The 27,252-nt window shown below is 40.2% G+C and overlaps 1 protein-coding gene and 1 long non-coding RNA gene across 8 annotated transcripts in view; one reads left to right on the plus strand and one right to left on the minus strand.

Moving 5' to 3' along the window:
* LOC309619949 (uncharacterized protein) overlaps positions 1-27,252 on the plus strand; it is a 552,071-nt gene that overhangs the window by 199,850 nt on the left and 324,969 nt on the right. The gene's annotated exons all lie outside the window — the stretch shown is intronic.
* LOC309619986 lies at positions 1,267-25,477 on the minus strand. The gene is made up of 3 exons (XR_014239339.1): positions 22,058-25,477; positions 11,541-15,809; positions 1,267-11,187 (listed from the first exon to the last, which is right to left on the minus strand). It is a non-coding gene; the product is annotated as an uncharacterized lncRNA (long non-coding RNA).

A 27,252-nucleotide genomic window follows, 5' to 3' on the forward strand; every position in this document is an offset into this window, starting at 1 on the left:
GAGGTGACCGTACGGGCTGCTTGTAATATTGCCAGATCAGCGGTGTCCTAGGTACCGTGTACTTCAGAGCAAGGAGGCACCGCTTGGAGGGGTGTAATCGAGCCTTCACAGGTGCTAAAAAGGAGGTGAGAACTGAAAGAGCCCGTGCAGGCACGAGAATAAGGGAGTCAAGGTCCGGGGGTGGGGAGAATTTAATGATATTTCTCCCAGCTGTATTGCAATATAATTGGCGTATAACATTGTGTAAGTTTAAGGTGTAGAAAGTGTGGATTTGATACCACTGTAGGTTAGCTAACACTTCCATCGTGTGACATAATTCTGTTTCTGTTCTGTGGTGAGAACATCGGACTTCAGCTCTTCTCAGCAGCTTTCAAGTGCATGGTACAGAATTAACCATATTTCACAGTGGTGTGTATTACAGAACTAGGAGGCGAGAACAGCAGTATCATTTCTTCCTGTGAGTGGTTCCCGTGATAATTGAACTAGGATTTTACCAAAGGGCGTTTTCTGCCCTGGTTCTCTAAGTAGATGGAAGTGTAAAGCAAGGGTTCCAGTGGTATTTTTAGTGGCATTCTCTACTCTTGGAACAGTGGTCTCTTATGTACTCTTCTGCATCTTAATTCACCTTTGCACACTGCAGAAAGTAGCTCCATGGAATCTTCCCGTGTAAGAATAGAAGTTTCCTGAATCCATGTTCTCTCCACGGCTTCCACACAACTCAGGAGCTGTGAGGGGGGTCCTTAAGAAACAAAATTCCTTTAAAGTATACTTGAAATAGATTTTTAGATGAAGATGTCGCTTAATCAAATGACCAATAACAGAAGAATGTTGGGACTTCAGAAATGTTGGGACTGGGTGTTTGACCATTTGACCCATAAGTAAAAAGGAGACTTTGGGTTAGGGACGTGCCTTCTGCAGTAGGGAGTGTATCTGTCTGTGCTACAGATTAAAACGGCAAGATTGGGAAATAGGACTGGTTGCAGGCACACGTGTTACCAACAATGAAATATGCCCTTTGTCTGCAGTGTGTGGTTAAATGATGCTGGTGCCACGTCCAGAATTAGGTTTCTTGGGCTGTGAGTTGTTTGCTGTCTTCAGGGTTAATCTTGTGACCATCTTTTATCAGGTATTCATCTCTCCCAGCGATCAAGATGCTGAGGCATAGCTTGAGGTCAGTCAGTTGAAGCAAACGCTGTAGCTCGTTGGATAAAATGGCACCATAAGAGCACACATCAGCTTCTGTCTGCGCACAACTCCCCATCTCCCCACAACTCCCCATCTCCCCCTGCCACGGAAAAACATCATTTCACAGCACTCTATTTATACAGGTATTTCCAAAATATGAACTTAGTGTGACCTTGGCACTTACCAGATAATGTGAACCATTATGTAACTGAGAACGTAGTATAAAAACTTACAGAAGACAGACAAGTCTTAACTTCTGCAAAGCCCAATTGTTTCACTGCAGCAGTGTTTTTGCCATTATTTGCTGGAGTAAATAAATACTGAAGCCAAGAATAACTAACTTCTTTAACATTTGTAAAATGGCCACCTCCCCCAACTAATACGTCTTAAACACGAAGGGGTTAGGTTGAAAGCTCTAGGTCATGAGTTTTGCTGAAGTGGTAGAAAGCTCATGTTTGCCCTTAGGTAAAACTAATATTAATAATAATTTTATAAAGTGTCTCATAGTGGTCGTACGTCCACCATTTTCCCGTGGAGACCACGTATTTGTGAACAGAGGCCTGGTTGCCTCTTTATCTCCGGTAGACTGGCGAGTTCATTGTGGGCATGGGGGCGTGAGAGGCTGAGACTCTCCTGGGAATACCTGGGGGGTGGTGAGTCACCTTGGAAGCACAGCAGTTCTGCACAGGGTCACGGGGTGTCTGAGAGACCACACTGAAACCCACTGTACTTACCTGCAGAAACCGACACTGTTCCTATTGGGGTCAGACCTCCAGTTCATGGGAGCTCGTAGCTTCAGGGACCCACGCTACGCTTTTTGGAAAGCCTTGGAGTTTATTTACCTCGTACCTCGCCTTTGCGGTTATTGGTTAGGCAAGTCCAGTGGTCTGCCAGGCAGGGTATGTTCGTTTCGAGATGAAGACCAGGTTCTCCCAAGAAGGAGAATGCGTGTGTATTTTTAAAATTTTTTAAATTCACCACACAGGTTTTACTTTATTTGCTTCACTGGTTTACAACGTTATATAAGTTTCATGTGTACAACATTGTATTTCTACTCTATATACTGTACACTGCAGTGTGCTCACCACCAGAATTGTGTTTCCATGTGTCACCATACAGTTGATCCCCTCTATCCATTTCGCCTCTCCCCTCCCCTTGCCTTCTTGTAACCACTACTCTGTTCTCTGTACGTAAATGTTTTTGTTTGGTTTGGTTTGTTGATACATTTTTTTTTTATATTCCACATGTGAGTGAAATCATACGGTATTTGTCTTTCTCTATTTGACCTATTTCACTTAGCATAACTACCTAAAGGTCCAACCATGTTGTCACAAATGCCAAAATCGCATCTTTTTTATGGCTGAGTACTATTCCATTGTGTGTGTGTGTGTGTGTGTGTGTGTATACACACACACACACCCCCCCACACACACACCCCACATCTTCTTTATCCATTCATCCCTGAATGGGCACTTAGATTGTCTCCATATATTGGCTATTAATTACACGTGTATTTTTTTTTTTAACAGAAGGGTGTAAAGATGGACACTCCTAGGAAAACTGAAGTTTAAATAATGCTGTCTTCCTTTTAAGTGAACAGTGGTTTTGCTTTTTTGTTTTTTTCCACATTAAACTGGTCAATCTTTGACATACCATGTACCCTAGTGTGTGTGTGTGTGTGTGTGTGTGTGTGTATAAATAAATATGTCTGTGTGTATGTATACTTAGTATCCTGATAAATTTCCTATATTACACTTGGAAGTTTTCTATGGAGACATGAAATGATACTTGAAACAGTACATGAAAGTTTTCCCTGGTTCTTCTGAATCACCTGTGTCTAGTAGAATTTATACGTCAGCCAAAATTTGAAGTGCCTCTGTAACTGTAAAAGTTGTAGTAGCCACGTTAAAAAGGTACAAAGAAACTAGTGCAATTAGTTTAACGGTATATTTTATCTAACACGGTGCATCCCAAGTGCCAGTTCTACACGGAATGTAAAATGTTGAATGAGATGCTTTAGAGGCCACCTCTTTTCCTGTTTGGCCTTTGAGGTTAGTGTGTATTTTGCACTTCCGTCGCGTCCCAGTTTGGAAGTGCCACATTTCCAGTGTCCACTGGCCACGTGTGGAAACGAGTGGTGTGCTGGACAGCCTGACTCGGATGCTGGTGGTGTGGTGGGTTGACGTGGAGAGGCCGGCCTTTCTCGTGGCCTTCCTTAGTGGGATGGGTTCGCTGTAAGAGGCCCTCTTTGGGTTTTATACCACTGACTTCGTGCTGGCCGTGGGTCTATACCACTGACTTCGTGCCGGTCTGGAGGTACGTACCGAAAGTAACCTTTGCTTCAGTTCACAAGGTCTTCATCCAGATTCCTTCAGTCACGTCAGGCATTTCTCAGAACTACTTAGGGAGTCAGAGTTTTGCAGAACAATCTTGAGGGGTACTGCTCAGGTACTACATAGAATGTCCTTCAGTTTGGGTCGGTGCATACTGCAATGTAGAGGAAACGTTTCCTGTAAAAAGCCGTAGAGTAAATATATTCAGTTTTGTGAACACTGTACGGTCTCTGTTGCCATCATTCAGCTCTGCAGCTGTCGTGTGAAAGCAGCCACAGACACTGTGTGAATGAATGGGCAAGGATGTGTTCTAATAAAACTTTATCCACAAAAATAGGCAGTGGGCTGAATTGGTCCATGAGCTATTTGACAAGCCCTGATGGAGGGGCAAGAGTGCTAGACTGGAGCAAGCCTTTTTGGTTCTATACGCGGGGAGGAGAAAACGACAGACTGGAAAAGAAACTGAAAGAGAAAAAGTCAACTCAGGTTGCCTTCCATTTGTAAAGTCAGACCCTTGATTCTAACGGCACGTGACCCTAAATAACCTTGCTTTGCTACCTATGTCTTCTACGTAATTGGTTTGGTTAAAGAATGAGTGTAAATCGTGAGAGAGAGAGAGAGAGAGAGAGGAGAACGTTTCTAGATGCTCTCTTTTACAGCTACCCGCTCCACTCTGACTAGCTGTCATTTCAGGGCTCCATTGTAGGTAAACAGAAGTGCATGTTGTGGAAGAGGATGCCACGTGAAGTCAACCTGAGGGCAGGTGCCCGCTCAGTTTGTTACAAATGTCTGTCCCTTCCGGGAGGACCCTGTTTAGCAACTTATAAACGCTTTGCGAATTAAGTAAACACTTTGCTGCCTCAGCACATTCATAGCTTTTTTTTTTTTTTTTTTAAACCAAAACTACAATTCAAATATTTCTCTAGTTTTTCTGTTCTTCTTACTCTTGGTGTTATTATTATCACCATTATTAGCAGTGATATTACCGAGGCCTTAAAAGAGTGAGTGTGTATTTAGATCAAATAGTGAGTTATGTAAAAATATTTTTGTATTATTTTGTAACTCTACATAAGCTAAATTTTGAGTCCTCATTGTGCCAGATGACAGACAGTTAGGCTGCAGCAAAATTAGAGGTAAACTCATTCACTGGGGATCAATTAAATCTTGCCTGCTCTCTTTTCCTCTTGCCCGCAATGGCATCAGAAAACCTAGGCTGTTTGTAGTCACTGCATTGGGATGAGGCATCAGTTCTGGTCACTGGCTTGCCCCTGGGTGGCCTTCACATGCATGGAGTTCCTATCCTCTCTCTTTTTTTTTTCTTTTTTTAAAAATTAATTAATTTATTGATTTTTGGCTGCGTTGGGTCTTCGTTGCTGTGTGCGGGCTTTCTCTAGTTGTGGCGAGAGGGGGCTACTCTTCGTTGCGGTGCGCAGGCTTCTCATTGCGGTGGCTTCTCTCGTTGCGGAGCACGGGCTCTAGGCGCGCAGGCTTCAGTAGTTGTGGCTCGCAGGCTTCAGTAGTTGTGGCTCGTGGGCTTAGTTGCTCCACGGCATGTGGGATCTTCCTGGACCAGGGCTCGAACCCGTGTCCCCTGCGTTGGCAGGCGGATTCTTAAGCACTACGCCACCAGGGAAGTCCCCCATCCTCTCTTTTATGATGAGAGAAAAGAAAAACAATGAAGGAGGGAGAGGAGGAGGAGAAAAATTGACTCAGCACTTGGCTTTTATTTTTCCAAATCTTTTTGTCATACATCTGCATTACTGCTTTTTTTTTTTTTTTTTTTTTTTTTTAAAGCAAGACTGACATTTTTGGACTCTGGTTCCAGAGCCACGATCTCCCATTTGGACAGTGACAGCCCGGTACCTAATGGTCCCCAGAGGAGGGGGGAGGAGAAGGGGTGGGGGCGGTCGGGGGGAGAGGGAGGGCATCGTGGGCTCCAGGAGAAAGAGCACACTCCCGATATGTTTTTCACTAACCCTTGGCCACATCCGCTCCGGGCAGCAACTCCAGGACGGGACGTCATAAGCGTGGGAGACAGGTGCGTTGCTCCATGGAACCAGGGAACCTCCAAAATACGTGACGTCTGCCGCAGCCCAATAAGTGGGCAGTCCTCCCAACTAATATTAGTTGCATGCATTTCATCCTTTATTTCGTGACAGTGCAGAAATCTAATTTGGTCTTTCCCACTGTTTTATATTACAGTTTTTAATCAACGCGTGATAATGCAGCACGCATCAAGTCAAGCATGATGCGAGTGTGTAGGGAAAAAATGAGTACGCCCTTACACCTGACCCCGCCCAGCTCCTCCCCTTGTTTTTTCTCCATGAAGACACAAAGGTCATTGTCCCTTCACACTCCCAACAGCTCTCTCCCCTGTCTGATCTGTTCTTCCTGGAAATGATCACTCCATGATGGACATTTTGGTTTGTTATTTGTCCCTTCACGTTAGCATCTGTCCTCAGTGAGAATAAATTGATCTGTTTCGATCATTGCTGTATCACCAGGCTGGTGTATGGAGGGCTCAGTAAACATGTACTGGATGAATGAGTTGCATTGCCTTTATGTAGTCATTTTGCCTGGACTCGTTGTTTTTGTATATAACTCATGCCACACAGCAGATACCCAGTAAGTAGCTACTGTTCTATGTGTGGAATGTAGTTGTAACTTTATGAGCATGTTGTATCAGGCGGAGAAATTAGAGAATATTGCTGAGGAGACATCCCTGGTCTTCCATGGTGTTTAAAATGTAGGGTATAGGGAATTAAACAATGGAGGCGGAATGGAAATGAGAATATGATTACGGTGTTTATCTGACTTTCTCCTATGACAAGGTTCATATCAATGGGGCTCTTGAGAGTTGACTTTTACTGAGAGCTTGTGAGGGAATGCCCCAGCATCAGATACCACCGTGCTGAGCGTCTAACATGTGTTAGAGAGTTCATTTGTCAGAATGACCCCAGAAGAAGGCAGGTACTACTGTTAAGGCTAAATAACTGACTCAGAGAGGGTTATTGATGGAGAGAAATTGTGAGAGTGATCTGGCCCTGGTACCTGTATTCTTGAATCAAGTAATGTCTCTTGAATCCAGGATAGAGTCTGGCTACAGATAACGTACATAAGATTCTAACAGTGGGTACACGTATGAATTGCAGGCTGATGGCTTCCTGTTTTCCAGTTGAAGCAAAAGGTGGCATCTTTGGTTGAGAATAGGTTTGGGAGAGCTTTGAAGACAAACCATTCGAAAGGATTCCAGGAGTCTGAGACAGGGATACAGCATAGAGGACAAAACAGACTGGGTCAACTGTGAAAAGCCCAGGGGATGTGAACTCAATCCCCTAAGGAAGTACGGCTGCTTGAGGAGCTGTAGAGAGATGCACAAGTAGCTGTGGGCTTCACTCAGCTAGAGCCAGGAGTCCTGTTCCTATTTGTGGTAAAACCAATGATACAAGGTAAGTCCTCACATTTGGAGAATGGTGACCCTCATTTTGTTTTTTGTTTGTTTGTTTTTGGCTCTCATTTGAAGACATGGCTGTTGTATCTTTGAATCACCCCAGAGCACTTTGCAGCCGATCTGCATGTTTCTCTCCCCAAGATGATGGCCTTATTTTGCTTGGTCTGGTTGGCGTCATTGGCCTTGGCTGATGTCTGTGTTTCAAGCTCTTCTTCATTTTCCAAGCTTCCCCGATTACTCAGCTGCACGGTGCATTGTTTCAGCTCCAGTCCCATTAATCAGGCTCTTGCCAACTTTTCACAGCTTGGGAAGAATTTTTACTCAAAACATTCGAAACCACCATTTCACGGAATTCAGCTGTGGTTAACAATGGGCGGCCTTGTTGGTGGGGACCACATTCAAAGTTAATGGGCTTGAAGGAGCCTTTTGGGGTCATCAGCAGCTGAGGGTGCAATTAGGATGCTCAGGGCCGGCTCACCAGCCCTAGAGACAGCTCCGCCAGCTCGGACATGTTCTCAGGGCCTGGGATGGGGAGAAGCGAGCACGTCTCCATACTACTATTGTGAAGGCTCCCGATCGGATGCAGGGATTTGCCATGAGAGGAAAATCGGGGATTGTGCCCCGCTGCTTGCTCACGCTGAGGTCACACTGGCCTGATTTTCCCCCCTGCCATGGAACAAAGCCCTCTAATAAATTTATTAAGTCTAAGTTATTTGCAATTCATGTGCTCTTTGCAAATCAGGAGTGATGATCAGGACGATGCCCTCTTTACACAAAAGAATCTAAGCTTGGGGAAGAATTCAGGCAGCCAAGGAGGGCAGGGAGCCCTTCTAAATCATCTTATAAGCCCTTCAGGTAGGTTTTTATGCAGACAAGATGCAACGTTCTTTTTCTCTTCAGACTTTGGATAACTAAGGTTCGGGGGGGGAGTTTCTGACTGTTAAATTCACGATTATATTTTACATATCATGACATACCGTGCCGTTCATTTAAGCCGTCTCAGCTACTTACTGATTAAGGCATCACTTAAATTTCCTACCATCCTAAACATTTCATTTTCTGACCTCTACAGATGGGATTTTTAAAAAAGTAGTAGACTTTGTTTCTCAGAGCACTCTTAGGTCTACAGAAAAATTGAACAGAAAGTCCAGCGTTCCTGCGTACTCTGCTTCCTCCCTCTGGTCACTCTATTATTAACATCTTGGGTTAGTTTCATCCATTTTGTTAAAATTGATGAACCGCGATTGACACATTATTGTTAGCTAAAGTCCGTAGCTTACATTAGGGTTCACTTTTTGTGCTGAGTGTGCTATGGGTTTGACCAAATACACCATATCCTGTGTGCACCCTTACAGTATCAAACAGAATAGGTTCACTGCCCTGAAACTTCCCGGCACTCCACCTATTCATCCCTCCCTCCCCTCTAGCCCCTGGCAACCACCGATCTTTCTACCATCTCTGTTTTCTTTCTTTTTTTTTTTAGTTTTTAAATCTGTAAATTTTGCCATCTGAATATTTTTCTTTAATCAACTTTCCTGAAATTGACCAACACCAAGAGATTGCAACAATAGTTTCAGGTTCAAATCATATATTCGTTTGTCGTATGTAACATGGTTTTTAAAAAAAATCCACTTTCATCAAATGTTAATGGACTTATCTTTTTCTTTAATAATAATGAAAATCATTAAGTATCCCTAGACAAAAATGGCAAAAAATTATAGCGTGTACTAGAAAGAAAATATAAATTATGGGATTATTTATGATTTTAATTTAAAGAAATATGTCCTGAAGGACTTGGATAAAATATGACTTTAAAAATGTGTACGAACCGTTACATAAGTGCCATGTTTAGAAAAACACATAATTCATTAAAAATTTTTTTTTATTGAAGTATAGTTGAATTACAGTGTTGTGTTAGTTTCTTCTGTACAGCAGAGTGATTCAGTTGTGCATATATATACATTCTTTTTCATATTCTTTTCCATTATGGGTTATCCTAGGATACTGAATATAGTTCCCTGTGCTCTACAGTAGGGCCTTGTTTATCCATCATATACATAGGATGTAGTTTGCATCTGCTAATCCCAAACTCCTGATCCATCGCTCCACCCCCCCCTCCCCCTTGGCAGCCACAAGTCTGTTTTCTAGGTCTGTGAGTCTGTTTCTGCTTTGTAGATAGGTTCATATGTGTTGTGTTTTAGATTCCACATATAAGCGATATCATATGGTGTTTGTCTTTCTCTTTCTGACTTACTTCACTTAGTATGATCATCTCTAGTTGCATCCATGTTGCTGCAAATGGCATTGTTTCATTCTTTTCTATGGCTGAGTAGTATTCCATTGTATAGATGTGCCACATCTTCTTTATGCGTTCATCTGTTGATGGACACTTAGATTGTTTCCATGTCTTTACTGTTGTGAATAGTGCTGCTGTGAACATTGGGCTGCGCGTATCTTTTTGAATTATGGTTCTGTCCGGATATATGCCCAGGAGTGGGATTGCTGGATCATATGGTAATTCTATGTTTAGTTTTTTAAGGACCCTCCATACTGTTCTCCATAGTGGCTGCACCAATTTACATTCCCACCAACAGTGCAGGAGGGTTCCCTTTTCTCCACACCCTTTCCAGCATTTGTTATTTGTAAACTTTTTAACGACGGCCATTCTGACCCTGGTGTGAGGTGGTACCTCATTGTAGTTTTGATTTGCATTTCTCCAATACGTAGTGATGTTGAGCATCTTTTCATGTGCCAATTGGCCACCTGTATGTCTTCTTTGGAGAGATGCCCATTTAGGTCTTCTGACCATTGTTTGATTGGGCAGGCCTGCTCTGCACCAGCATCCCACAGAATGCCTCAGCCTCATGTCCCCTGCCTGGGGACCCGGGAGGCCGCCAAGTTGTAGACATGACAGCTGGTAGATGAGCAGGACCACCGAGGATGAGTGGGCAAGAGATACATCTTTGTTGTGCGGAGTCACTGAAATGGGGGCGCTTCTTAGATACTGTGTCATAGTCTGCCCTGTCCTCACGAATCATACAATAATTGGTATATTTGCAGCTTTTTCCTTGTATGTTTGGTTTTCTGGTACTCTACTCTGAGTAACTTGAGGATGGATTCTGGATTACTATTCCCAGGAGCTTATAAAGTAATTTTCTGCTTTGCACTTACTAAGGTCTTAGCAATAAATTAGGGAATAACCCTAAAGCAAAAAGAATAGTGATTCAATTGTTGTGATATATATATCTCACATAAAATTGTGATATATGTATATTACATATTATACATATTGTATACTTATCACACATACACACAGGCATACCTGTACGTCTATACCTCATAAATTAGGAAATACATACGTATTTGGAATAAAGAGAGAACGTAATTAGTGGATTGTTGGCTTGTTTACTAGTTTTTCCTTCTTCTCAGGTTTTCAGTGATTTATTTCTAGCTTTTTATAACTTTGATTGAATTTAACTAAGTTTTAGATCCAGGTCCTAAGTTTTTAAGGAAACAGTGTTGGCTGTAATAGATGTTTTACAGAAGTAATGAACAGCAAATTGAAAATATATTGCCATGTGCATTGAAACTCAGTCTGCAGCCTTGATTGCAGCCTGGATGTGTAATAACAATCCATATGGGTTATTGAATTGCGGTCACGAGGCTCCCAGTGGAACAGGTTGTTCTAGAGGTGAAAACACGGAAGTGTATCACAGGTGGTGTAATCTTTACAAGACATTTCATTTTTGCATGACATTGGTGATGGGATACTTTTTAGCATCCATAAAATCATCAACAGTTGTCTCCTGTGGGGACGGTACCAAAACAGAGGGCTCTGGTGGAGAAAGGAAAGCTCAGCTCCACTAAAAAGACTGACATGGCCAACATTCCCTTGACTTTCATGCTACCACCATGGGAAGGCTGGTCTTACAGGGGAGCGGCCCCCACGGTGAGGCAGGGAAGGGCCCTCGCTCCACAAGGAGCACAGTGAGGCAGTGAGACTAGTGAGATTTGGCCTGTCTACACTGTGTATCTGGTTCAGAGTCTAACTGAAGGTCAGATAGAGAGAGAGAGAGAAAACACAACCTTCCGTCAACTGTCAACCCGGTAGAGATGATTAGACCATCTTACTGCCGTTGAGAATATAGTGTACTTCTGTGGTCCTCTTAAGACAGCTAAAGAAATGTCCTAAATTTACACTGCTAAAAACTCACTGGGCTTCCCTGGTGGCGCAGTGGTTGGGAATCTGCCTGCTAATGCAGGGGACACGGGTTCGAGCCCTGGTCTGGGAAGATCCCACATGCCACGGAGCAACTAGGCCCGTGAGCCACAACTACTGAGCCTGCGCGTCTGGAGCCTGTGCTCCGCAACAAGGGGAGGCCATGATAGTGAGAGGCCTGCGCACCGCGATGAAGAGTGGCCCCCGCTTGCCACAACTGGAGAAAGCCCTCGCACAGAAACGAAGACCCAACACAGCCAAAAATAAATATAAATAAATAAAAGAGGAAAATTCTTGTGGAAGTCAAAGAGGGAGACATAAAAAACAAACAAAAAAAAAACAACTCACTGACGCTCCCCATATTACTAACGAAACCAAAATCGGACAGGAAAGCACATACAGACATCTCACTGTACATAACACACCATGTAAAATGACGCAATTGAATCTTAACTGCCTGTTGACAGTAAGTGCAAATAAGGTCTCTATTAATACAGAAAGGCACTCATTACAGATTAAAACCAAGTGATAAATTGTCTACCAGAGACACACCTAAAACAAATTGATCCAAACATTTAGGAAAAGTGTCAACAAGCATAAATAAACTATGACTGTGCTTAATCATCATGGGTAAAACCATTAGAAATACAGGGAGAAGGGGAGGCTGAGACCGCCAGAGATCATGTAAACAAAGTTTGGAAACTTGGTAGAAGACCCAGATGGAATACTTACCAGAATTTAGCATGTGTGTCTGTATATTTAATACCCGTGAGCCAAGCTAGGCAGACCACGCCTTCCCCTCCAGGACCCACAAAACATTTCCAAATTCGGCTTTATATTTGGCCACAAGGACACCCCACAATCAATCAATCAAGGGGGCAGTAGCAGACACCACATTCTATGACTAGGGAACAATAAAATTAGAACTTAATAACAAAAAAGTGTAATAAAATCCTAAGTGGGTGAGTTCTTTTAAAAATAGCACTCTTTAAGTAGTGAGTTATTTAAGAGGGCATTTAGAGATTAAGGACATTCAAACAAGGGAACATTTAAAATGTAATTGCAAGTTATTTAGAAAATAATGCTGCTGGGGCAGAGTACAAATCAAAATGAGCTGGGCATGGTTAGTGGTGGGTTGGTAACTATTTAACAGTTGCTTTTGTGGGTGTATTTCGAGCATGAGTGGTGTTTGTGTATTCATTTATATTAATGAGTGAGAGAAAAATAAAACAGGGAAGGTATACATCAGAACTTTACTTGTGTATCCCCCAGCTGAGCAGTTTGTTTGCTGAGTTCGGTAGTTAATAAACTTCAAATACTGGGAGATATTTCCTCCATTTTTTTGTGTTTGTTACTCACAGTGTAATGGCTGAAGACTCAACACTTTTTATGGTTAATCTGCACTATTATTATTTTCTCCAGCATTTTCTTTAGTCTAGGAAATCAACAAAATAATAAAGTCCTTATTTGTAGCACTTGCCGGTTTCTGTGGTGGAAATGCCCCCACCATGGCTGATCTCAAGCTCCCACCATGGTCACTGGACACAGAAATGGGAGGAGATGGACAGTAGCCGCCAGTATGTAACGTTTCCACCATAGACGCCAATAACCTCCAAAGCAGAGATAACAAGTAGGGAGATGATGAGAGAATTACAGCATTTGTTTATTTATTACTATGGTTTTAACAGAGTTTTGAATGCAAGTTTGTGTAAGTTAATTTTTAATAATGACGGCATTGAACAGCAGGCTCCCCGAATTCCTGAACATTTAATGAATCTGTGTGAGCTAGCTCCAGACGTCACTGGCAGACAGTCCAGTCCAAAGTGTCCTTAGAAGAAGAAAATTCCAGTCCAAAGTGTCCTTAGAATTGTTTTCGTTTCTAATTCGATAAAATACACCTTACAGTAATTTGACTAGCTAGCCCTAAAAATAGGAGGAAGGAAAAATTAATAAAGTTAAAAACAAGAATAGTACTTAGAAAATAGGAAGACAGGGTAGAATTTATAAATGAATACTCTGCCAGTTTCTTTCAACAAATGTGCAATGCACACAACTAAAATCTGGCGATACTATCCTTGTTCCCGTTGACCCCCGGTCCTCTTAAGAGAGAAGGTGCTGGATGTGGAGAACAGAACACATAAGGCCAGAACAGGAAGTAGGGGAGTGTTTGTAGGAGATTATGGGATAGATTCATATGACTCTGTAGAGTTACCTGCTGCCCACCTGTTCTGGAACTAAAGTCGGTTTAAGTGCCAAGTATTTTGGCCTAATTCTTTTTTTTCTTTTTTAATTATTTATTTTTATTTTTGGCTGCGTTGGGTCTTCGTTGCTATGCACGGGCTTTCTCTTGTTGCAGCGAGCAGGGGCTACTCTTCGTTGCAGAGCGTGGGCTTCTCCTTGCAGTGGCTTCTCTTGTTGCAGAGTACAGGCTGTAGGTGTGCGGGCTTCAGTAGTGGTGGCACACGGGCTCAATAGTTGTGACACACGGGCTTAGTTGCTCCGCGGCATGTGGGATCTTCCCGGACCAGGGCTCGAACCCGTGTCCCCTGCATTAGCAGGTGGATTCTTAACCACTGCGCCACCAGGGAAGTCCCTTGGCCTAATTCTGAGAGCTTGGAGATGATAAAGTTCCCCTGTGGTCAGAGCATTAGATGTGGCTCAGTGTAGCTTCACGTGGTCCATGCTGGGTGCACCTCACCAAGAGTCTAAGTCCTGGATCTGGTTCCAAGGATGTGGAAAGACTTGACTACACCAGTGGCAGGACCAGCTTATACCTATCTGGCTCGTTCAGCTCTCCACCCTGAGCTGACCAAACTAAGTATTTTAAGAAATCCAGACTCTTTGCCCAGACTTATTTATTCGGGTGCAGAGGAAAGGGGAGGAGCAAATGGACCCAGGGCGTAACCTGTAGCTCTTAGTCCCAGTGCTGGGCATCCTCATGATCTCGGGCTCTACTAGGGATGCGGGTGGTTGACAGTGGATGCAAGTGGCTTGTTCTCTCTCGGCTGGGCTGCAGCTGGGTACCTACCGCAGGTCCACGTTCTGGGGAATTCCCAGAGCAGAGTCAGGGTGCAAAGCACCCTCCAGACAACAAACCAGCAATGTCCACTGCAGCAGCCTTGGTTCTGCGAAGAGCCCAGTGTTTGTTCATTTCTTTGTCTTCTCGATTCTTGTCATTAGGTTTGGGAGCTTGCTTCTCATTGTCTTATTCCAGGACGAGATGACCATGTTCACTTTAATGATTGTTTCATGTTGGTTCCAATGAATTTCTCCGTGCAATTTATGATAAGCCAAGGATTGGTAGGTTGTAGATTTACATTTGCTGTCCTAGAGCTGGTCTTATAGTCTAGAAACAAACTTGATAATTACTAGTAGAGTCTAATTTCCTAAGGCGTGGTGCACATTGCAGAACCTGTAGATGAAATCCTGTGTACACCAGTCTAAGTGAGGAAGAGGGAGAGGGAGGGAGAGAGAAATATAAAGGATAAGTAAGAATGTAAAATTGGAATATATACGGAAAACTATAGAATATTTATAAGTTATGAGGTGCATCTTTTTCTTGGTGAAATGTTAGGAAAGTTTAAACAGACTGATAGTAATGGTCCCAACTGAAAACAGTTGTCAAAGCCTCCCTCCACTCTCTGCTCACACAGTGACAGATGAAGGTTATTCCACAGGTAATTTTCCCCCATAATATAGGGGAAGTGAAATTTCTATGCTATTGAACTTTAAAGGAACAAGTAATCCCTATGGTACTAAAACTGACCAAGGCCATATAAAAAGAAGGTATAGTTGTATTAAATATTATGAAGGTAGATTAACTCTGATATTAAAATCTGACAGTGATCACAAAGTAAAAAAGTTATATGCATAAAAAGTGTCATCTCAATTATATAAATATTACCGCAAACTCTTTAAGTGAACATTTAAACCAGCAGTATATTAAGAAGTAATACCCCATGATGAAATAACATCTGTTTTAGGAATACCAGAATGATTCAGTATTAGGAAATGTATTAATGTAATTCATGACATTATTAAGTTAAATGAAAAAAATAACTTTGGTGTTTCAATAAGTGCCAAAAAAATTTGATAAAAATTCAACCACTATTTCAAAAGTTCACTATTGAACTAAAATTCAACCACTATTTCACTAAGACAAAAGTTCTAGGTAAAATAGACATGAAAGTAATAAAAATAACTTCAACCAAATGCCTAACTATGTCTTGATGATGAAAGAAACATTCCACTAGAGTCAATAAGAAAGAAGGGTGCCTGATGTCATTTTTATTATTAACATCAGTGTGGAAGTATTAGCCAATACAATTGTTTAAAATTTTGGAAATCAAAATTAACATTTTTTAAAGATAGGAAAGCCAAAGGAATTCATTATGATAATGATAATGAATTATATGATAATGATAATAATAGAAAACACAAGCATGTTAAATAAGGTGGCCAGTTACAAAAGAAGCATATGTATGTAAATATGACATGAAGAATAAAGAGAATGATAATGATGATAATTTAAATGGTTTCTACTGTTCATTTAGTGCTTACTTTGTCTCAGGACTTCTTCTGGGCATATTAGCGGCACTGCATTTAAATATCTTCCACAACCCTGTGAGATAAATATTGTTATTGTTCTCATTGTACCGGCCAGAGATGTTACTCACCATAAATACTGATTAATGCCTATTATGACAACACTCCATGGTGATTATCAGAGAATAGTCTTGGGAAATAGGTAAATACTAGAGAATGCAAATGATAGGTTTGGGAGAAAAAAATAATAAAATTTTTTTCACATAGTGTTTATGGGATATCCTGGTAGAGGTGCCTCAGAAGCATTAGAAAGGCAGTTCTAGGGCTCACATGGGGAGTGAGAGTTGGGTTCATACATTTGGAAATCATGACATTACTGACAGTGATGCTAGGTTTTCATCTGAAGATTTAATGTGTGAGTTATTTCTTTTTATAATCAATTTAATACTTAACATTCATATTGGCTTCTAACAATGGGCAGAGTTCAGGATTGAAAATTAATTACATATTTTAAACTTGGTGGAATATTTTAATATTATGACATTTTATCTAATTGATTTATTTTTATATGTATTTAAGTTAGAAGCGTATGTGTACTCATACTACTGCCTGAGTGGAAAGGTGTATATATATATATTTTTTTTTCAAATACTAGAATATTGGAATATATATATATTCAAATACTGAACATATATATGTACTCAAAAACTGGATTGTAACTATATCTGCTAACAGATCATCTTTTTTTTTTCACTTTTTTTTTTATTTTTATTTTTTTCACACACACACACTGTATTTTATTTTTACAAGAGATAAATAGACTGACACCAAGCATTGTAAATGGATGACCACAACAAAAGCAACAATGATTGCAATTACCAAACACGAAACACACTCATACTATGTCTTAATATCGACATTCAGTCCAGTAATCCTCCACTGTAACAGCTCCTTTACTTTGCAGTGAAAATTGATTTCTATATTCTTTGCCTCTGAGTCCTTGTGGGATTTTTTTTTTTTTAATTCAAACAGAAAGTCACAAAAATTATACTCATCCTCATCAGTTCACTCAGTCCCATGTAATTAATTTTTTTTATCTTGATCTTTTGTTAGCACTTTTATGAGTTCATCAGTTTTTCATTAGAGTTCTGAAAATGCTTATTCATTCAGTTCAGCAGTAGAGTCAGTTACCAGAAACCTGTACTTGCCGGAGTCTTTTCCATGAATTCCTTGAAGATGAAACCCTCTTATAGGAACATATTTGCAAAAGCATCAGAGTACACCCAGAACTGTCTGTAAATGACAAAAGACTTAGAAATGACCACAGTTAAATATTTGATGAAAGTTCATAATAATGCAATTGACAAAGAAAATTAGTTATTTCTGAGATATACATTTTAAATAACTAGAATTATGACTTATAACATTATACCAGAACATATAAGATTTTTAGAAATTTCATGTAATGTCTGAAACATTTATATTAACATATTTCCATACAAATAACCCAATGAAACTTTAGTATTAGTTGTTTGTTTTTTTATACTGCAGGTTCTTATTAGTCATCAGTTTTATACACATCAGTGTATACATGTCAATCCCAATCGCCCAATTCAGCACACCACCATCCCCACCCCACTGCAGTTTTCCCCCCTTGGTGTCCATATGTCTTTTCTCTACATCTGTGTCTCAACTTCTGCCCTGCAAACCAGCTCATCTGTACCATTTTTCTAGGTTCCACATACATGCGTTAATATACGATATTTGTTTTTCTCTTTCTGACTTACTTCACTCTGTATGACAGTCTCTAGATCCATCCACGTCTCAACAAATGACTCAGTTTCGTTCCTTCTTATGGCTGAGTAATATTCCATTGTATATATGTACCACATCTTCTTTATCCATTCGTCTGTCGATGGGCATTTAGGTTGCTTCCATGACCTGGCTATTGTAAATACAGCTGCAGTGAACATTGGGGTGCATGTGTCTTTTTGAATCATGGTTTTCTCTGGGTATACGTCCAGTAGTGGGATTGCTGGATCATATGGTAAATCTATTTTTAGTTTTTTAAGGAACCTCCATATTGTTCTCCATAGTGGCTGTATCAATTTACATTCCCACCAACAGTGCAAGAGGGTTCCCTTTTCTCCACACCCTCTCCAGCATTTGTTGTTTGTAGATTTTCTGATGATGCCCATTCTAACTGGTGTGAGGTGACCACTTAGTATGATATTTAGAAACATAAGCTGCTGATAATAAAATGCATCTAGAGCATTTTAATGGCTAAAGAATATTTTATGTATATATTCTTTGAAAAAAATTCAGTCTTCAACTTTGGGGCAATAAAGTGGTTCATTTATTTCCCTAAAATAAGCAATGTTATGGCAGCTATTTTTCATAAACTTTGAATAGTTGTGTGAAGTGTTTCAACAGAAAATCCTAGAATCAGAATTTCTCTTTCATTAGTTATGCTTTTTAACAGTAACATGAGTTTATTTTTTAATATACAGAAGTACAGTGAAAAGAGAAAATGATTCCTAATATCACCATCCAGATGACACCACTGATACTTTAAGAAGTAGACACATGTTTAAAAATTCATAGAGCACTAAAAAATTGAAAATGACAAGTGACAACTTCCTTCTTTTCCTTTTCTTGAAATACATAAATCGGAGAGCTGTGCATATGAGCATATGCAAATCTAACTCATTGTTTACATGGCTATGAATTATTGAAGAGCCCCTATCCAGGGGTGGGAAATATTTCTAGATTAAGTCAGCTTCCCAGAAGTGGCTACCTAGTTTGTTGTTCTCCAGTGCTTTGGGCTCCACCATCTGGAATGTTCTTTCTTTTCTGTGTGTTCCTTAGCTGCTCAATAACAGGAAAATACGCCCTTTGGACAAATTTCTCAGTTTCTCTGCTTCCTGCTCATACATAGCTGGGGATACTGAGGCTTACATTTACATTTTGAACTAAGTCGTTCTGTTTTATTCCAGACTGGTAAACACTTTTGCCAGTACAACTGTCTCAAAATTTTGGAGGGTCTCCTATGAATTGGATTCCATGCTGGTGCTAGAATGGAATTAGCACTTCTTTTTGAGATATACTTTCCTCTTGGACTTAGTCACTACTTTGGGTATGCAAGGCTCTGCTAGAACAATGCCCTCACATTCTTAGTAGCTATTTTGCCCAGCCAACAGGTTCTACTAGATTTCCGAAGTCTTAATACAGGGTCTTAGTGCTACACTCCTGCTTTGGTCTTTTCCCTGAGGCTACAGCTTTCTGGTAGTTTGCTGGATTTTTTTCCCCCAGGGTTTTAACTTTTTTGGGGAATCATTTTCTCACTAAACAAGGTGGTGTTAAGACACATATTTGTTTTCCAGTTTTGCTGTTCCCAGAATCTCTATTTTCTCTAAATTCTGTCTCCAAGTTAACCTGCTGTTTCTGCATCTATTCCTTTTATAGTAGTACCTTCTCATACACAGTTAGTAAGGACCAGCTGCCTCTTATAGTAATTTGCGTAAAGCTTTCTGTCCCAGTGCAACAATTTCTTAGGTACATTTTCTGTCTTCCAAAGCTACCAGAGACAACAGTTCTACCAATGCATTGATTGTGACTGCAAAACATGATCACAATTTTTTCCAGTCTCTTAGAACAGTTTCCTTGACATTTTTACAGCCTCCTACATTCTCAGAGATTCTTGGTTTACTCTTCCATTTCGATCATGTTTGTCATGGGTAGCTGTGTCCAGAGATTTTACATTTACTTATGGGACGTGAACAAATGCTTCTCAACACATTTCCCCTTGTTTTTTCTATTGAATGGGTTTTAAATCCTGTTTTCTTGAGCCCTTGGATTCAAGGAGGGTTGGTCTCTGCTCTTCTGGGACATGCCGTTCTTTGCGCAGCAGAATTCTACTCTTTTCTGTAGGGGATGGCTTCTCCCCCCTGGAAGGTGCTACTCTCAGGCATCTGATTGTTCTCTGAATTCATATGAAACCCTTGGAGCCTTTCCTTTCATTCCACAGTCAGCTTGGTTCTCCTTCTGGTCACACTGCTTCCCCTGAGGTTTCCACAACCCCTCGCAGAAAGTGAAAAGGGGAGGGAGACTTGGTATCTGGTCCCAGCTTTCCTTCTCCAAGGGCGGGGAGGTAAACTTCATATGGGGTCCTGGGTGGCCCCACTCGCTGAGAAGATCTTGAATGACTTGATTTCTCTTTAGTTTTCCTTTCCCCTAACTTCCTGATAGCCAGAAAAGCAAGGGAAAGGAAATAACTAGAGTTGTATTCCTTTCCCATTCTCTCATCTCACCATGGACTCCATTGGTCTTTTCATGTCTTCGATAGCACATGATCTTCACCAAGGAGCTTGTCTTCTTGAAAAACTTCCTCCACTCCCTCCTGGCCCAAATTCTTTGTCCATCCTAATGCCACTCTTAAAAGTTGAGGGTAATTGTGGATCATTTCACAGGTTTAGACTTACTAAACTCTCTCCTTCCTTAAAGGAGGAAGACAGGAGAGGCCACATGGAGCTGCACCCAGCAAAGCTTCGCAGACAGCACGAGAATGTCAGGCTAGATGACATGCTGCTCATAAATCCTTCCCTTTGTTGGCACGCTGCGGGTGTTAGGGAGTGGGCTGCTTAGGGGTTGGTCTGTGTGTCTTTAAATTGCAGTCTTGCTTATTCAGTCCCCCTTTTTTTCCCTATTACAGTTTATCTGTTGAAGAACCTGGGTTGTTTGAATTGTAGTGTTTTCCACAGTCTGAGTGTTGCTTACTGTATATTTAAGCTGTGGTTAAACAGGTTGTTCTGTTCCCTGCAGTTCCTGATGATCATCAGGTGAATTCAGAGGCTCGATCAAAATCAGATTTGGTCCATTGGCAAGACTATAGCTGGAGTTAAATTCTTTCATCAGGAGATGCATGTTTTCTGGCTTTTAATCTTTTTGCTCTTATCAGCATTTGGTATTCAATGCCTATATCCATGAATTCATTGAGGCCTGCAAAATGGTGATGTTCTAATCTGATGACTTTATTCATTTATTTAACTGTAGTAAAAGTATAACTCTGCTAACATTCTGTTGCTTACATGGAAAAAGCAAGATATACATTTAGATTTTCAAGGTAATAAGTTGGCCACTTCTCATATTCACAGTGTGATCAACTAGTTTTATTTTTTAAATATATTTATAAATTCTCGGATCTAACTATATTTGTTGGATTTCACTCATTGACAAATCTATCCTTACTGAAGCTTCGGCCAGTGCAAGTTCCTTCAGCTTGGCCACTGCGTCTTTTTGACAGAACCCTGCTAGTCTTTGGTATCTTTATTTCTCTGATTTGTCCAGATGTTCTAGTCTCATCGTGTTTACCCCCTGATTCTGAACGAGAAGCAGTCATTTCTCTAAGAAACTCTGGCTTCTTGAAATAGGCAGTGGTATATCAAAACCAAAATATGAGTGCTAAGAAGGGCCACTGCCACTCATTCATTCCTAAGAATTTTCATGTAGTTGAAAAGTCTGTATGAAACTTGAGCGTTCATCCTAACGTGTCTGTGGCAGTTCTCCCGCCTGTCTGCCTGTCTCCTGGTTGTATGTTTACATCTGAGAGGCAAATGACTCACCACTTTAGTTCACATGCCTTCAGATCAAGAGGGGCCGCACCCCAAGTAAATCTGTCTGCACCTGAAGGTTACTTAGGAGACACACTCTTCTAACTTAAGCCTGACCTTGACTCTGCAATGATGTGACTTTGGGGTCTTGGAAGAGAAGTGAATATTTGGAAGCCAGATATTGGATGCTGGTTCCAAAGAGAACTCCCACTGAACTGCAACTTCTTGTATGCAAGCCCTAATGTAGTCCCCTCCCCCCTGAATTTGGGCTCTCTGTGACCTTACTTTACCAATGGCAGTGGCTACTTGGTGGTGTGCCAATGCATGCCTCAGTCTCAGGAAGGTGTTGCAGATTTTACTTTTGTGATGTTGTAATCCCTGAGCCTACCATGTAAGAAATTCAACTTCCCTGCTGGAGAGACAGCCGGGAGAGGCTCAGGAAGAGGCCCCGAGACTATGTATTGATACATTTCAGCAGAGACCAGCCTTCCAGGTGTCCCTGACAAGCTGCCGGAAAGATGACGAAACCGTCCTAAATGTTCCCATCCAGCTGAGCCCCTTCAGAGAGCTGCGGCTTCAGCCAGTATCATGTTGAGGAAGAACTGCCTAGTTGAGCCCAGTCAACCCACAGAATCATGAGAGAGAACAAAATTATTGTTTTAATAAGACACAGAGTGTTGGTCTCGTAATATAGCAGTAAAAAGGCCCTACTTACCTTGGCTGTAATCACCACCAAATTGTATATGATTAGCCGCGAGCACAATGTCTGTTCCTAAGTAGCTTCGCAGATGCTGTTCCCTCTGAAATATGATTTCTTCTTGTCTGGGTGGAGAAAGCTTACTTCTCACTAGTGTGGTGAAGCCTAACCTGACTCCCCGCAAAGAGAAGTGCTTTCCCTCTGTTCCTTTGTGACTCTCCTGATATATATGTAGGGAGGGAGGGAGGTGAGTAGGTGGATATACAGGTGGACACGGAGATAGGCGGGTGGATAGTAGATCTTTCTGTTGATTGCAGTGATCTGTTTATAGGTATGACACACTCATTCTTCTTTTTTTTTTTGTATCCCCATTACTTAACACCTAGTAGGTGCTCAGCAACCTTTGTGGACTGAAGGAGTAAACTTTGTTTCCAGAATTGTTTAGAAACATTATGTGAGATTATCGTACTAAGTGAAGTAAGTCAGAGAAAGACAAATACCATATGATATCACTTATATGTGGAATCTAAAATATACAAGTGAATCTATATACATAACAGAAACAGACTCACGGATGTAGAGAACAAATGTATGCAAAGGAGGGGAGGGATAAATCAGGAGGTTGGGATTAACAGACACACACTACTATATATAAAATAGATAAACAACAGGGTCCTACTGTATAGCACAGGGAACTATATTCAGTACCTTGTAATAACATAATAACATAAAATGGAAAAGAATCTGAAAAAGAAAAAAAAAATACATATATATATCTGAATCACTTTGCTGTACACCAGAAACTAATACAACCTTGTAAATCAACTATACTTCAATTAAAAAAAAAAAGAAATTCATGTGGAATTCTGTAAAGAGGAAACCTATATTATAGAATCACTTATTATTAAATACATGTTATTACTGTTTTAAGTATATGTCATCCATCTGTGAAGTGTATATTTCACCTCCATTTGAGGAACCTAAAAATAGAGATGGGAATAGGTGAGGAAACTGACTCAAGTCTGTGACCAACTTTTATATTTAATTTGGTTTTTAAAGTCTGTTAGTTCTTTATTTATTTATGTATGTGTGTATGTATGTATGTTTGGCTGTGTTGGACCTTCGTTGCTGCACACGGGCTTTCTCTAGTTGCATCGAGCAGGGGCTACTTTTCATTGCGGTGCGCGGGCTTCTCATTACGGTGGCTTCTCTTGTTGCGGAGCATGGGCTCTAGGCATGTGGGCTTCAGTAGTTGTGGCACATGGGCTCAGTAGTTGTGGCTCGCAGGCTCAGTAGTTGTGGCTCACGGGCTGAGTTGCTCTGCGGTATGTGGTGTCTTCCTGGAACAGGGCTCGAACCCATGTCCCCTGCATTGGCAGGCGGATTCTTAACTACTGCGCCACCAGGGAAGCCCCAAAGTCTGTTAGTTTTGAACATCCCTTTTAGTTAGTTTTGGAAGAAAATTCTGGGGTATGGGAACCATAGATTTTCTTGTGTCTTCTGAGGTCAGAGTGCTGACTACTGCCCTGTTCTCGTCTTCCTGTGCCTGGCTGGCAAAAATTCACTGCATAAGAAATAACTTTGCTATTGAAACATTGAAATATTTCAAGAACAAATTGTACAAAATAACAAAAGGGGGTGCTAAGCTTCATCTGCTTGCCTCTGGCTTCTTTGCATTTTGTAAAAGCAAAATTAACTACATTTTCTGTGTAAGCAGGGTCATCATTAAAAAACAAAAATAAAGTGGAAGATTATCCGCCCTTTAAATGAAATTGCTTGTATAGATATACATTAATTATCCAGATTATAGTTCTGTCTCAGTGACAGGTCATCAGCATATTGGGTCAATCCCTGAGATCTCAGTTCTGTATTTATTGGATCCCTGGAAATAAAGGTGAGACCTTTTATTCCCCAAGGAGGATTCAGAATGCAAGTCAAGCAAAAACACTCATCCTTAGACTCACAGAACCTTAGAATAGGTGAGTATTTGAAGGGAAGTTAAATATTTTCTAGACTAAAATTTGCCACTGTTTGGAAACTTGCTATTACATTTCTGCTACATGTACATCCAGCTGTGTATGAACAGTTCCAGGAATGAAGACCTTCCAAGTCTTCAAAGGTATTATTGTAAGTGACTAAAAAAATAAAACCGGATGCTAAGATTGTGAATATCGGCATTTGAGAAAGAGTGTCTTGCCTTCCAGTGTTGAGGCACTAATACGTCAGACAATATATTACGTGAGCTTCATGTAAATTCATTTAAATTATTTGAAATTCATAATGGCTATAAGAAGGTTTAGTATTAATCCAACACCAGTAGTGACATTTTTCTGATATTTGGAAGAGTTCAAGAGGCCTCTCAGATTCAAGCAATAGAGTGATCCGTAACTTGGAGAATAAATCCTTTGTAGGCTAGTCAGTTGAAAACCACACCAAGAAAATAAGACTCTAAAGGTGAAAATAAGAAAACTCAAAGTTCTATCAAAGATAAAGTCACCATGTCCTTCAGTTACAAAGAGACTGAGGTGTAGACTTAAATTCTTACATAAAGGTATTCAGTTAAAGGCTCTAAGGGATGGTCATGTAGAGATTTGGAAGTCTTAAAACACATATGCCTCAAGCATGTCCTTGTCTGAAAACCTGGAAGAAGATTAAATCTTTACAGTCATTTTTCACTAAAAACAAACAACAAAAAAAACCCAACTTCATGAGTCTCTGTCACCACCATAATAATCACTTTTTTTAGCTCAGAGACAGACTCAAGGAATATTTGCTGAAAAAAGAGTGAATATACGAATTTTCATAATGGCACCCTGCAGATAGATAACATGGAGATAATATACCAAATAATTGAACTGAAGACAGACATGGACTGTAGTCGTCATTTTATATCTTCAGAAGTGATGGTCATTGTTGGGACATTCTGCATGAAATAGAGTCGGTATTCCAAAGAAGGCAAATTGAGGGAAAAGTTTAGAATTAAGGATATCTGCTCTCACAGACCTATTTGTCTAGTTTGATGCTATGAAAATATAATACCTATTTGGTTTTCAAATAAAATTGGAGACATTTAAAAATCGTACTGTGCTGTTATCGCCTTTGAAATTCATTTCTTCGTGTTAGTTATTTCCTGTTATTTTAGTTTTTCAGACAAGATGAAATTCAATCACTTAAAAAGAAATTTACATCTAGGCCACTCCACAAACCCAAAATTCCGAAATCACTTTTCTTCTTGGCTTCCTTGGAAAAATGTGTCAAGTTCATTCTTTCACATAGGTCCAGAAGTCCGGTCAGTATATTAGTGTTGTTTTTGACCATTTTTTAGAACCTCCTAACATTAGCCTATGACGCATGGATGCCATCTAGACTGGGCACTTTGTAAACTAGTGAGGTAAGAGGAAAGGACTTAACTCTTATCTAAGACCGAGAAGATGGTAGGTAATTATTCAAAAGCACGTGTTACTTGTGACCACTAAACTCATACTCCTAAGAAGCTTTAGGGTCAAGCGCAATCCATAGATACATAGAATCGAGTGAGATGACGCTTTTTATGTAAGTTGTGTTCGTAACAGATGGGAAGGATATAAAAAAGTATTCAGAAGAGAATGAAGCTGCATATAGATTAGTTCAGTGTATCTCATGTGTAACTGCTTGGTTTGAGCATCCTGGAACTGATTTGCATACTTAGTTAATGTTGAGCACAGAGGCATTGGCTGTGGACCACTCCTTTTTCAGGGGTTTGAATGTATAACTACAGGCAAAAAATAAAAGTTTCAAGATAGCAAAGAGGATTTACAGAAATTCATCCTGCATGACTACATCTCCATGGTCCATGTCATGCCTCACTTTTTTGGCCATCGTTTGCTTGGGTTAAGTCAAGGAACAGGTACACGCATGAAGTAGATTTTCCACTTGAATATTTGATTTCCAGCCCCATACTGGAAACTGTCCAAGTATCCATCAATAGAAAAACAAATTATCTTCCTTCTTACACATCTATACAGGGATATGTAATTTATCCTTAGCTGAAATGGGCCAAGTTCAATGTTTTTGATTATCTCACTTATTCTAAAACTGTTCTCTTATTATTACACATAGTACCATGCTGGTGAATTTGCTTCTTGTTTTATATTTTCTTCCTTGGATTTATAAATTCATGAAATATTACCACTAAAGGCAAATTAAGAGATCGCCTCCAAACCCATCCTTTTTCAGGTAATGAAGCATATTCAGAGAGGTTACGCCAACGATTCCAAAATGCAAAGGTTGTTTATAGCAAAAGACACCTCACACTTTCTCTAGGGTTTGTTAAATGGCAAAAAGGTAGCTTAATGGTATTATTATTTCTTTTCATTATAAGACTCCAGGCTTAATGGGTCTGTGTTTTGTTAATCACACCTAAATTGGATTCTTTGAAGATTTTCATTAAGTTCAAATTACATACAACTAACACTAATATTTTCAATGTCAAAAGCCCAAAGCCCCTCAATAAAATGCTTTGATCCCCCCCCCAAATAGAATTCTCACATACTAAAATCACATTTTAAATGATTTTTAAATGTTGCATGAGAGTTGTATTTCATATATTAGAAATATAGTCTTCATAAAATGTTTTAGTCTGCTTTTTCGTTTACTAGTTTATCAGCATCATTTTCTACAATACTGAATGCATTTCAGAATTATAAATCGTAAGTTAATTCTTGTCTTTTGATCGATATACCAAACCTTATTTACTCTTCCCTTCTGTTGGTACTTCACAGTTTTTACTGTTATGAATATTTTGATGCACCCAACTTTTGATTTGTTAAAAGAGTTTCTTTTTGATAAAGGTTTAGGAGGGAGGTTACTGGGATTAATGTTTCAAGGGCATGAGTAAAACATTTGGATACAAGACACAAGAGTGGATATAGGTAAGGGACGGCCTCACAGTGAATCCCACCTCGTCCTTGTAGCAGTGTGACTTCAGCATTTCACACAGCCCTTCAAAGTTTAGTTTCTTATTGGCAAAATGATTGTAGACACACATATATCAAACACGAATGTTATTAGGACACTTTATAAATAAAATATTTTGTCCAGTGGCAAAATAGGGCAAGTGCTTTATTAATGATGTTTAACATTTTCTTCATGGTTCTTGTGATATTCCTTTCTGAAAGCGTGGTATTTTCTTCTCCTACTGTGCACCTGGAGTACATCCCTTTTTATGACATACA

This window comes from Balaenoptera borealis (assembly GCF_965194805.1).
Source record: "Balaenoptera borealis genome assembly, chromosome: X".
In the NCBI taxonomy this organism is placed as follows: Eukaryota; Metazoa; Chordata; class Mammalia; order Artiodactyla; family Balaenopteridae; genus Balaenoptera; species Balaenoptera borealis.